General features: G+C 49.4%; 1 long non-coding RNA gene across 2 annotated transcripts in view; it reads left to right on the forward strand.

Annotated features, from left to right (window-relative positions):
* Window positions 1–964: 964 nt before the first annotated feature.
* Window positions 965–5,513, forward strand: part of LOC104980614 — a 16,559-nt gene continuing 12,010 nt past the window's right edge. For both annotated transcript variants that reach the window (XR_824286.1, XR_824285.1), the window contains exons 1-2: window positions 965–1,111; window positions 1,267–1,372. This is a non-coding gene — a long non-coding RNA (uncharacterized LOC104980614). The remainder of the gene's footprint in view (window positions 1,112–1,266; window positions 1,373–5,513) is intronic.

Consider the following 5,513-nt stretch of genomic DNA (forward strand, 5'->3'; position numbering starts at 1 on the left):
TCCACCCAGAGCCCAGGTCTGATCCCCTCAGGGACCTCTCAGGGTCTTGGAGATGCAAAAAAATTTTTTCTAAAAGCGTGAGTGAGCGAGTGAGGTCAGTCAAGGATAGAAGGGGCTAGCTATTCCACAGTCCTGACTCTGTAAAGGAAGCTGATTGGTGACAGGGTGAATCCAGGCAGGTGAATGCGAGTAATTTGGGTTTATCTTGTCTACCTGAGAAGCCACCTGGCAGGCAGCACCACCAAATGCAGGTGGCCGGGTATGAGACCACAGGAAGAGTGAACAACTGGAGATCATGGTCAGTGGTGGCTGGGTTACCCAGTGGATTCAGGCAGTGTTTCTACACAACGGGTCCATGGAAGCCCAATTTGAGAGATGATCTGTAAGAACAGAGGCCACGGTTAGATTTGTTTAGTGAATGCAGCACATTCCTCCTCTTTTTACAGACCCACAGCACTAAGGTACTGAGCAGTTGTGCTGCAAAGTCAGCAGTTTAACCACATTGAATTATTTTTGCTTGCTTGTTTGTTTGTTTCAGTAAAATCTGTTTCACATCCCAAGGAACTAGTGTGTCCACAGGACACACCCAGAACACAAGAGAGTGCTAGTTATTTAGGTGTCTGTCTTTCAAGGAGGCAATCTATGATGGTCTGGAACATGTTTCTTCCTCTGTCAAAAAAGAAAAAGAAAGAAACAAAAATCTGTATTTTACAAGAATTACCGCTTTAAAACAAAAGGACAAAATTCCAATGGTGGACGGTTAGGTACCAGTCAGCCACGTGGGAAGGGGAAGGAATCTGCCATACAAGCTCTTTTGCCCTCTGTCCTTGACTGTAGATGTGGCCTTTTAACAAGTGACTTTTCTGGGCCCCCTGTTCCTGTTTTGTAAACAGTCACAAGGATCAAATGAGCTACTCGTGACTAGCTCTTATTGTCGCAAACATACAAATTTAGTGATTTCCTTTTCCACTCACATGATAAGCTTGATAGGCTTATAACTTAGTAAAATAGCCCTTTGTGTGACATAATTTTGGAACAGAGAACGTTTACAAAGGGAGGATTCATCTGAGTCTGGGTTGCTGCTAGGAAGACTTTCTGGAGGAGTGGAAAGGTGAGTAGGGTGTGGCCTGGGTAGGGAGGACAGTACCCAATAAATAAATAAATAAGAAAGGACTGTCCCCGGAAGGGAAGGGTGTCAAGTGAATACAGGCATGGAGGTGCCGATGAAAAGAGCCTGGGCCTTGTTCACTCAGCTGTCGTTCTCAGAGTCCGCTCCCAGGAAGACTGCTGCTGACCGGAGGCGAGCCAACCACTGGGAGCTGGCAGCTCTGCTCTGACTGCTGAAAAAGAGAACCATCTCCAAGTCGCGGAGGTAACGAGCACTGACAGGTGGTCCCCTGAGCAGAAGGCAGCGTTTGCTCCCCCAGTGTGCAGCATTTGCTCCCAGGCAGCTCTGTGAGCTTCCCACCGCCACCCCCTCCCAGAAACCCCTCCAGGGCCAGGCTGGTTGGGAACTGCATCACTGAGAGAGGCAGAAATCCAGTGGAGCTCACTCAAGTGAAAGGTGGTTGGGGAGAGATTCGGGGCATCTCGGGGAAGGCAGACAAGGGCAGGGGGCAGCGAGACTTTGGGGCTCTGTCTGACTTCTTCTCTTTCATTGTCTAAGTCAATCTCCGTCCCCTCTCTCTCCCTCCCTCTCTCTCACACATGTCTCTATTCCAGTCTCTCCCTCTATGTCTCTCTGTGTTTTTATCCCTGTATTTCTATCTCTTTGTGTATATGTATGTGTGTGTATCTCTGTCTCTCTCTGATGTTTGTTGCAATCTCTTTCACTCTCTAAGTGCCCCTCTTTCCCTCTCCCTCTCTCTCACTGCACAGTCTCCTACCTCTAGTTTCTCTCTGCTGGTCCTCTTCCTCGATTTGCTCCTCAGCATACGTGGTACAAAAATTACCACCACAACCCCCAACCCTGGAGTCTGCCTGACCTCTTAGCCCAGTGCTGAAGAGCATCAGTGACCCACTCTCTTTCAAGAGAAAATCTGAATGACCCAACTCAGAGAGCTCTGCTGGCCAGGGAAAATCCCGTGATGACACCATGATGGCTTCTTTTAAGAAGGAGTCTCAGAGGGGTGTTGGCCTTCAGTGTGGCTTTTCCAGCAGGACAGAACTGCACTGCACAGTGGGAAGGGCACCCACCAGGAGTCATGGGATTGGGTCTCCTATGGGCACCCATGGAACAGCCGTGTGAGCTGAGGCAAGCCACTGCCCTCTCTGGGTCTCAAATATCCCATCTATAAAAGGAGCAGTTGGATAAGGTGTTCTGTTAAGAATACTTCCAGACCCCAAATTCTATGATGCTCTCTTTACAAAACAGGTCTGGAGACCAGGAAAAAGACAGGAGAACCTGAAAAGTGACAGAAGAGTGTTAAGAAAAGAAAAACTATGTCCTATCAGAAACGATTGGTAGAGTGTGTCCAGGGCAGGCTTTGAGGATGGCAGGGCAGGGGGTGGGGACAGGGGGTCGGGGCCAATGGTAACAGCTGTCATTCCCAGTGTGGAGAGGGGGGCCAATGGCTCCTCTTCACCTGCCGAGGCTGTTGTAGGTGCAGATTCCAGGCCTCTCCCCACTGGTCTGATGCAATGCGTCACCCTTTGTGACTATGGTACAGGAGGTCTCAGAACCACCCTTTCCAATCACTGAGTGGGACTTTTTGAAGGGTTAGAGCTGCTTGAGGAGAAACTGGGCTTCCTAGAAAAGGTAGTGATCCCTCCACCTTTGGGAGTATGCAAGCAAGGCAAGGCTGCTCTAGATGACCTCATCTCTAGATGCTAGACCTGTAGATCTAGACTTCAACTCTAGATGCTCTAGATGACCTCAACAGGGCTGCTCTAGAGGACCATCTTGCCTCCTGTTTCCTCAACACTCTGAAGTGCAAACAGAATCAAGACTGTACTGGGAACTCAAGACTCAGGTGGAAAAAAAACTTTCCTTTCTTTCTGAGGCTGCTTATCTAGATCTCACTCATCCAAGCGAGAGCCCGTGGATCTTTAAAAAAAAAAAAAACACTTATTAATTTGGCTGCAGCAGGTCTTAGTTGCAGCACATGGGATCTTAGTTCCCTGACCAGGGATTAAACCTGAGCCCCGTCCCCCACCCTGCATTGAGAGCATGGAGTCTTAGCCACAGGACCACCAGGGAAGACCCAAGGCCATGGATCTTATGTCCAGACAAGGGGCAGGAAGAGAGTTGGCTAAACTGATCCTCCTCTGCCTCTCCCATTATAGCTCCTGAGCTTTCAAAGCCTAGAATCCAGGTCAGTGGGGAGTAACTCTAAGATACTGTCTTGGACTAAGACTCACTCATCTTTCAGAAATAAGCAGAATCTGGGTGGAAGGAGGGAGTTCAGCTACAGACTCTGTCAAGAAGCCTGCGATCCTGAAGCCAGGACATTAGAATGGCTCATCTCCCGTCTCCAAGGCGGGCCCCACGGCCTGTGCACTAACTGGGCTCCAGCTAGCACCTGGCATCCTATGTGGCTTGGGAGGACCTAAATAGAGGTGGTAACTTAAAGCTCTTTATTAAAGGGCTCAAGAACTCACAAAGCACCTCACACCAACTAATCCGTTTAATTCTCAGGAATCTGGTATAGGGGTTGGTTGAGTGTCGGAAGGGGAAACAGGTTCAGAGAGGCTGGGAGTGGTGCAGATCTGAAAGAGACACAGATCTCCACCTCCCTCTTTCTTCTGTGCCCCCTACTCCTCCAGGAAAGCCCTGGCATGGAGAGGTAGATGGACACCCCACCCAGTCAGAGCAGAAGCTGGTACCAGGAGAGAGTGGATCCCATGGAAGCAAGTGAATGGAGCAGCGTGCTTATTAAGTAGATAGGCCTGTCTCAGGAGGACAAGGAGAGTGACCAGCTGGGATGGAATCCTTGGAGAAAGGGGTAGGAGTCAGCTAGGCAGACAGGAGGCCCGAGGGTTTGGGTGTCAGGGGACCTGGGACCTATGTGTGATGCGTGTAGCCTGGAGCAAGTCCCTACTTCTTCCCAGACCTCCGTGTCCCCACCTGTTCTTTGGAGTGGCTGGACTCCATGGTCTCCACTGTCCATCCTTCTCTGGCACTGGGGATTTTCCCTCCCTGAGTCATCACCCACCCACTAGCAGCATACAGCCAGTGTGACTCAGAGGCCACAGAAATTCCCTGGGCTTTCAGGTCACCTCTGGTTCTGCCCGCAGGCATCCCTAATCCCCAGAGCGACGACCAGAAGTTTCCTAGAAGCCTCAGTATTACCTGAAGTCCGTAGTGGATGGACACACTGCCAAAGGCTGCAGTGATGGGGATTGGCCAGAAGATGGAGCCAAATGCCCTGAAAACCTAAGTTTGACCTTGTGAGTTTTTGTTTCTAGCAGTACAGGTGCAGAAACTAAACCATAAACACTGTAAGAGATGTACTTAAGGCATTCTACCTGCTCACTGGCAGAACTGGAAACCAAGCCCCTCTCTCCTACCCTTGGATCTTTCTACCCTCCCTTCATCTCTGCTTATGCCGCAGGATTCTGGTTCAGTTGAGTTCATCCCAAGACGCCCTGATCTAGTTGTAGCTCATTTGCGTTAGGTTTATGGCACTGGAGAGGCCCTGAGGGAGAGACCGTGAACCTTTAAGTGGATGGGGTCTGGCTTTCATGTTTCATGTGGATAGGCAATATGTTCATACACACTCATATGTGAAGCCCACCCACTCCACCACTGTGTTAACTTTGGGAAGTCTCTGATGCTCCTTAAACCTGTTTTTCTCATCTATAATTTAGAATTTCTCATCTATAATTATAGACGTATTGTGTTGTGATGTTAAGTAACTGAGAAGCACTCTAGGCACCCTGCCTATGATATAGCTGGGGCAGTAAGGACCAGGAAAGTGGACACTGCAACAAAGAGACATAGCTTTTAGTCCAAATTCTGACACTAGCTTCTTGAAGTCTCTGACCTTAACTATAAATGGCTGCTGTCAGATTCCTTCTAGAGAGCTGGTAAAGGTGTAAGGAAGAACCCCTACCCTCAGCATAAAAGGCTACAAGGGGAGGATGGAGGAGGAAGAAGTAAGCAGAGAAAAAGGATGGGGTGGCATCACAATTTTCCTACTGTAAGACCTCTCCAAGAGCTGCCCAAGGCAGAAGGCAGCTGCATCCATTAATCTGCTTCTTCACACGCTTCAAAGAGAAGTTGGTTAGGAAAGTAAATTTCTAGAGGAAAGGGAGAATGTTATTTGGGGATGCTGCTGCTTGGACATAGGACTCAGGCCAGTGACTCTTTGAGGAAGCTAGGACCGTGCCCCTGCCCGGCTGAGGTGAGGCTGGAGAGGAATCAGGAGCAGATTCCTTGGTCTGATACGAGGAATCACAAGGACTGAATCAGACCAGTCCTTGGTCTGAGAACAAGGACAGCATCCTGTAAATCAACATGCCTTATGAAGCCCACAGTCCTGCTTCCCCAGCCTCTCAACCCTACTCAGTAA

The sequence above is a fragment of the Bison bison genome, unplaced genomic scaffold (assembly GCF_000754665.1).
Source record: "Bison bison bison isolate TAMUID 2011002044 unplaced genomic scaffold, Bison_UMD1.0 scf7180017864505, whole genome shotgun sequence".
NCBI lineage: Eukaryota > Metazoa > Chordata > Mammalia > Artiodactyla > Bovidae > Bison > Bison bison.